The sequence below is a fragment of the Apteryx rowi genome, unplaced genomic scaffold, assembly GCF_003343035.1.
Source record: "Apteryx rowi isolate R43461 unplaced genomic scaffold, aptRow1 scaffold_57, whole genome shotgun sequence".
Classification (NCBI taxonomy): Eukaryota; Metazoa; Chordata; class Aves; order Apterygiformes; family Apterygidae; genus Apteryx; species Apteryx rowi.
In genome coordinates this window covers 3,223,240-3,231,229 of record NW_020450838.1, presented here as the reverse complement: position 1 = coordinate 3,231,229, position 7,990 = coordinate 3,223,240, and positions in this window count along the sequence as shown.

The following is a 7,990-nucleotide window of genomic DNA, read 5'->3' as shown; positions in this document are numbered from 1 at the left end:
CTTCTGATAAATGCAAACAGTTCTTGGCATTTAACATTTTCTATTTCAGAAAGTGGATTATAGTCTCACAATCTTCTGAACTGTTATTCTTTTGTGATTTGTGATATACAAATGCCAACTGCTGTGATAATGGGCTTTTGCAGGCCCAGTCTGACAACAGCAAGATTCCTGCCTTGCATATTCTGTCTCACAGCATTTCACAATTGTTCATCTGCACGTAATGTGTTATCCTTATCATATTCCATGAACTTTTTCAAACCTTTACTGTTTGTTTTTTATGTTTTTTTTTTTTTTTATTTGGGAGTCTTTTTAATTGGAGAATATCTTTAATTGGAGAAAAACAAGTTTCTATTTTAAATTTGATTAACGTTTCATGAGGAGATTTGAAGAGGATGCAACACCCTCTTCAGGATACTGTGATACAAACAATACCTTCTCTAAAACAAAACTGTTTTCTGTAAACCAACATACATTCCCCTTCATAAGTTGCTGAAAGGCTTGAAGTTTGTCTCAGGGGTTTCACAGGAGTTTCTCCTCAGGCAGGGTTATTCAATGGATATAAAGAATACAAAAGTGTTATTGTTTTACTATGATCACGCTTTATCATTTCCAATGATATTGAACCTGTGGATTTCACTTTTCACTATTCAGAGCTGGAATATGGTTGCAGTTTTAGGCAGCTCTGAGAGACTAGCCTACAAGTCTGTCTGGAAGTGATATTAGATTGCAGCTGGATTTTTCTGATGCTGAATCAGTTGTTCATGTCTTCCATGCTTATTTTGAAAAGAACCCACAGCCTCTTTCTTTACAGCTTAGTTTTGCAGATGGGATGTTTATGCTTCAAACCAGCTATAGAAAACTGTACGTAATGTAAACTTCATCAGATGTCACCAGCGTCATATGCTGGAGTGGTAGTAGATGTATAAACGAGCCTGATGTTGCGGCAACTAGATTTCATTACAGCAACAATCCTGAAAAGCTATTTACCTGGAAAGCTACTACTTAAGTGAAGAGACACTAGTAATCTATGTAAACAAACCTGGCTGTTTCAAATCAAGCTTACTGCTTAAACAGGAATGAGTATCTTTGGATTGCACTGCTTTATCTAGACATCTATATGAGAGAGGGTCTCTTCAAAACTTAACTCATGTGCAAGTATGTAGCACGCACAAGTCTACCCAGCCACATTCAGAGCTGCAAGACATCTACTCTGAGACCTGCATAGTCTGAAGAATATCTCAATAATGTTTTTTAAGTGTAGTAAGATCCTTAAGATTGTTAAGTGAATGCTATGATAGAAACACAGACTTGCTCAGTGGCCACACATATTCTGCTTTTTTCCAAGAAGAGAACCAGTGTGGGATCAGACCCCTCCCCTCCTACACACAGACACATACCACATTGTCTAAAGCAGACATATTTCACCTGGTTAGACAGAGCATTGGTTTATAGAAAACAGCTTTGGTTTACTGTGGCTGCTCTCTGTTTTACAGACTTCTTATAAGGCTTGAATCAGCTCCCACACAGAAGGTGTCATTTCTCTCCAGTTAAACATACTGCCCAAGAAAAAATGCTGGGAGTCACAGCTTTGAATGATCCCATCTTGTCGTGATGACTTTTTCTTAAGTTTTGGTATTTTAGGTAAGGTATTCTGACAGTGAAAAAATGAGATCTGACTTGGAGGGAGGAAAAATACATAGTTAGGTAGAATTTATTTTTAAATTAGAAACTCTACAGGTCAGGATTGGGAGTTTCTAGCTTTCCAAGTAACACTGAGCAAACTGGCACTCTGTAGGGAAACATAAAGTTGGATTTTAAGTGGCAACAGAATATGATTCCTGCATTAATAGATGTATTTTTCACTACTATTATCAACGTGAGTTCATGTCTTCCCTTTTTCTAGACAGTACAGATGGGGATCTGCAACAAAGGTGAGCTTTGCTTATGATACTGAATGAGGCAAGTCTTAAACTATTTGGGTTTCCATTAACTCAATACATTGCAAGTAGATCTCACTTTAACATTCAGCTTGCACTTCCCCTTCATTTAATCCAGTTATTTCTATTGATAACTCTGCACCAGACCTCTTCCCCTTCATTTAATCCAGTTATTTCTATTGATAATTCTGCACCAGACCTACGCGTTGTCTTGTTCCAGGTATGTCCCTGTGTATCATTCTATCTATGCAATATCTAATTATCTAAATCCTATCTAATTGGAATATTTAATAATAATCCTTTTTATGGTAAAACCACAAAAGAGAAATCCTTTGCATGCTCTGCCTCCCAGACATGCCAGCAAGAGCCAGGAACAAGTCTACCTCTGGGCCAGGATTATAAGCATTTGAAAGCTTTGTTCCACAACACAAAACAGAGTCCAAAGACCCAGTGCATATAGTCTCTGTTCCCTGTCTCTCTCCTTCCTGAATAGTCTGTATTCTGTTTATACCTTCCACAGGCACTAAGGAGAAGCGAAAATGTATCCTTATATGCAGTAGCTCCTGGAAGGTCATGGTGTTTGTGAAATACTTCCGCCATGGAGCAGTGCTCGGTGACTACCTGGACTGACTGGCTTAGTGACACAGCCCCAGTTTCTGCCTGCTGTCAAATATCATTACCTTTGTAGTACGGACATCAGGAAGGGTAAATGTTACAGAGGCTAAATAGTTATGATTAAATCTGTTAATTATTACAGCATTGCCTCTAAGACATGGCATCCTTTCCTTCCTAAGCTGGGCTGCTTCTGAAGGGAAATGGCACTAATTAGCTTTGTTATGATGACATGTGACATTTTAATTCACTATAGCTACCTTCCTTTCACTACAGCTAGCTAACTGCAGAACCACAGCTCTTGAAAATAAAGACTATACTAGTTGTAGACAGTGCACAATTGTCCTGGTTACAGCAAGTTTGGCTGGTATGCACTGCCAAGAAATCCCAGGCTAGAAACTGAACTTATGCTTGTGAGTGTTGCTTTGTTTTAGCCAAATGGTAGCACAGTGATGTTTGTAATATGACCAGACCCTAGTGCAATTTAAAATGTAACATGGTATAGAGTCTGTCTGCATAATGGAGATAGATCTGAGTCAGTTTTAAATGGTAGTAGACTAGCTGCAAGACCATGGACTTCAGCATGGATTAATTTGCCCTGAAATTCTAAGTGGTTTTGCTTCTTTCTCCTTCTGAGATTTCTGCTGACAGTATTCAAATTTATCATGAGTGCCCATATTTATGTGTCTGTTGGCCTCAGTAGATGATTGCAATATACATTCAGATCAAGTCTTTTTTGATTATTACCCTTTAAAAGTCCTGCTAGAGAGATGGAGTTTTTCTATTACTGCTCAGGATGCTGACTCCAGGTGGCATCATAGACCTTCCAACTTCTAGTGAATCCAGTCAGAGCTGAGGGGGCTTGTGTGATTGGACCCACAATGTGAAATTGCAGTGGCTTAAGTGATTAAAAACATGGTCACCTGCATGTTTTCCTTTTCTGACATTTGTCACCAAAAGAACATGCTTGAGTTCTAGGCAGAAGAGGACCAGCAAAGGAATACTTCAGAATTTAATGTCAAGGATGCTTGAGTAGAAACAGAAGTCAGTCCCACAAAGCTGTGTTGCTGGCCAAATGCTTCACAGTCTCTTTGCTGCCTTTAACAGTGTTAGCTTTTGACCCTGACCATCCAGAGCTTTTATACATGGGAAGAAAATCTCTTCCCAGCTCCTCTGAAAACTCATGTTGTACTTTGATTGCTTTGATCTATATACCGGCCAATTCCAACGACACAACTAGCCATCTTTTTACTCATCTTTGAATACTGGGGTTTCAAGGTTGATTTAATTCCCTGTTGCACGCCCACAACTGTGTTTCTGCATGTTTATCCTTTACTATCTTTGTCCATATATCACCCCCTTGAGAGGGCAGCACAAAATCCTAAATTCTCTTCAACACTAAAATTTTTATTATGAAATTATTAATGGTTTCTGAAAAATGTTTTTTTACAAAACAAATTTCTTTTAATCCTAGACCAGCACTTCATAGCAATGAGGTTTTTCTTATTGCTAGGTAAGTTATGAGTTTCCACTAAATCATCTAGGATGGAACTATAAAAGGAGCAGAGTGGAAAGGAGGTGCAAGGAATTATCAATATTGGCTGATATCTTCCCTTTTCAGCAACTGAAATTGCTGAGATTTCCTACAGCTGCAGCTTTGCGCTTTTGCTCAGCCTTCTGCACATTTCAATCCCACTGCCACCTTGCTATTAGCTGTAACATTAAGATGTGCAGCTTGCTCAGACTGACAAACTGGAAAGCTATTTTGCTGCAAGCTTTTCTCCCCCTCCAGTGCAGTACGATGACCATTTAAGTATGAACAAGCTTGATCTTTTGACATATGTCAACAATCTTAGTGTTCCCTTAACACATCAGTTTTCGGTGCAGTCTGCCTTCTTCTGCTGAACTGGAAGTACTTCCAGCAAGGGTCATTGCGAGTCACCTTAATATAGGTACTTTCTATGCGTATATTTTGCTTAAGGGCCTTGCAGTCCTCCTCCATGTGCTCACCACTCACCACCGAAGCATACAATCAGCAACATTGAAGTGTTCCCAGTAGCTGTGTGAGAAACAGGCTGACATGTCATACCCTCCTTCATGGACAAGATCTTCCTCAGATCTTCCACCACTTCTCACTTTAGGATCTTTTTGTCCTCCAAAGCTCCCTGTGTTACTCATCAGGCCTGTCCTTCTCTGTCTGCATGTCCTTCTCTTTTATTTTACAAATGCTGTTGTAGAAACCCCTAATGTCGGCACCATCCAGTCCCTTGCTTTTCAAAATTGCTTCAATAGTTAATTAGCAGATGATCCTTGCCTTGTAGACTTTATAATCTCTCTCTTACTGCTATCAATGTTACTCTCGTCATAGACTCGTACAGTATACTTCACTAGTGCCAGAATCCCACACTGTTTGTTCCATCTGACACATGCAAAAACTGAATTACATAAAGAAGGGGTTGGGACACACAAAATTGCATGATTTTGGTTCAGAATTGCAAAGCTCTTTATGTTACCCCCCCACACACTGAAACTAAAGTATGTCCGTTGCAGGTCCAAGTGCCTAGAGGCTGGGTCTGCGCAAAACTTGTGTAAAGGGTCAGACAAATGGACTCCATGGAGAGGGAAGGGGTTGGAGGAAGAATCATGTATACTTCAGACTGGTGAATATTCTCTGACTGACCATATTTGGAGTTCACATAAGCAAAACAGAAACATGACAGCACACCTTCTTTAAGAGAAATAGAAGTCAATGACCCTCAGTTTTTACTTTAACAAAAATCAATCTTTTAGCTAATGTAGTAACAAGGTTTTATACAAAAAATTGTAAGTTAGAGAAGCAGGTGATGGCAGGCACCTATATTTTTTTCTTCTCGTAAAACATACGAAACGAACAGAATTGAAATTTATTTTTGAATAACTTAGAGCATGTCCTATAGCACCACCTAGCAGGCTAATTTAAAAGTGATCTATAACCCTAGATCTTTGACTATAATGATGTGCTTATGCAACAGAAAAAGGGTGCGCTTCAGACTTCTGGTTTCCACTCTGTAACAGCTGTTTCTGGAAACCAGAATCATGCCAACATGATGCTTAGTAAATTTGGGGTCTCTGCTTTTCAATGATCTTATTTATTATGAAGCATTCATGAGAAACCATGGTACAAAGGTAATGCTGTGCCAGTCTCATGAGCGTTTACATAAAAATAATAGGTCTCTAGACATCTCCAGCTGGTACAGACTGCAGCAGCACTTTTCAGAAAGCAAGGCTGTACAAACCCATCCAACCCTCTCTCAGCATATGTAAGTCTTAGTGACTCTCAGAGTTAAGAGCCAGGCTTTCTAAATCCATCATCACACTGTGTGTTTGTTTGGAGTCTAGTCTCAAGGAGTCCATAATCATGTGCGTGCACTTTTTCTTTGTACATCTGTATGGAGTATGAATGTCAATACCTCATCATGGATGGTAAGTTTTGGCAGATGATGAAGCTGCACACTAAGGCTGCGGCCCCATGCGTCTAACAGCTCTCTGCGGTGAGGCTCCCCTCTCCTTTCCGCTGGCTGCCTCCCACCTTGTTACAGCCCTGGCACTTTTCAGACTCTTCCATGATCCTACTAATCTGGTAGAAAACGATCCATTTTTTTTTCTGTTAGGATGTTTTCTGCTGGTAGTGAGTCAAAAGCAGCTCACAAAAAAGTCTGATGAATGCCAGTTCTGGTAAAAGGTAAGTGGTTCAGAGGGAAACAGAGGAGTGGGGGAAGCGGGATCTTTTCTCCCACTTTTCCCTTTGGGTGGCAGCAAACTATTAATTTGTCTTGCCATATTGCATAGTACTATAACCTAAGGCTTGAACTACACCTTCTTACAGAGGAGTGTGTTTCCTTAGCAATTAGCAATTTGTTTGTTGTAAGTTAAGACCAATGCTGTCATTAACAGCCTCTGTTCACAATCATGAGAGATGCTGGGTACACCTAGCCAGGCCTATTTGGCACTAGCATTTCTAAAATATACAGGATAAGAAGGAGATAATCCAGCAGGAAAAAAAGGTAGGATTGATATCTTGATCAAGATACTTTCATAGAAGTCCTGGAGGAAGATCTGGAATAAAACTCTGAAGCATTCAGTCTACTATTTTAATCCTTTTATGTGAAAGCAAATCGCAGGCTGAAAGGTCCAAGAACTGAACCTTTACCAATAAGAAATGCCTTAATCTGTAGCTGCTACATTTAAAAGAAAGACCTCTTGGAATTAATCTAAATAAATCATAACGATGGCTGCCTTTTATTTCTATTGCACTGCCTCTCAACCCACTGTAAAGTGTTATGTCCATTTGGATTGTGAAAATCATCTGCTGAATGCCTAGTGTGAAGAAAGAGATTTTAAAATGTCAAGCACCAATGCATACCTTTCCAACAGGCGAGGGAAACCCAATCTGCTGGTATCTGCTACCCCAAAAAGATTCTGGAGGGTACTGAAGCTACTTACTGAAATGCTGCTAAGCTTTACAAGTCAGTTCTGGAGCCGGTGACCCAGGGCATGAGACATCATCCTGGAACGAATATTAGGTAAAGGCTCCTGCATGGACTTTGGGACAGTCTGATTCCAAACCTCACTTTGAAATCACATTTTCTCATGGCAGTTTCAGCCAAGGTACATGCCTCCTTCCTCCGGCAGACCTTGGAGCTTGTACAGTCACACAGTTCAGGGAGCTAAGCTGGCCAAAAGCTATTCCCTTTTCTTTTTTTTTTTTTTTTGCATGAAATGCCCAAGTCAGGTGAAGGTATTGAAGGTATTCAAAGGACTGGGCTGCTCTGTGACCCCACCACCCTCTACCTCTCAGCAAACAGAACTTCCTACCACACCAGCAGACCTTTTCAGGGGCTTTCTCCGAGTTTCCAGGGCCACGGAAATAAATTCATGTAGGAGCACGGAGAAACTATACTGGCCGTCTTCTGCTTTGAGCAAATCACAACTTAGAAAAAAACCAAAATAATCACCACATGCGTTATTCTCCTCCTAGCAAGGATGTCAGAGAAAACAAATCATAGGTGGTGGATGTTAGGTGCGCCACTTAGCGCATTCCCGCTAGGCGTTCCTGCGCTATAGTGGAAGGGCTGCGTTAATAAAATATACACGTAAGGTATTTTGCAGGAAAAACATTTGGAGTTGTAGCACTGGAATGCAAGGACACGGAATAAATCCTTGGAAATGCATTCCCTCCTCACGGAAATCCAGCCGGCGAAACAGCCCGGGCGCCGCCGAGCCCGGGCAGCGCCAGGGAGCAGGAGGCAGCCGCCGCGGCAGGCGCTTCGCGGGGCCCTGCGGCTCCTGAAACGCCCCGTTTGCGGGGGCGGGCAGAGGCCGCGGGCAGCGGTCGAGACCCGGCGAAACTCTCCGTTAAAAGGAGACGGACGGCGGCGAGGAGCCCCCTGAGCGCCGGGCCG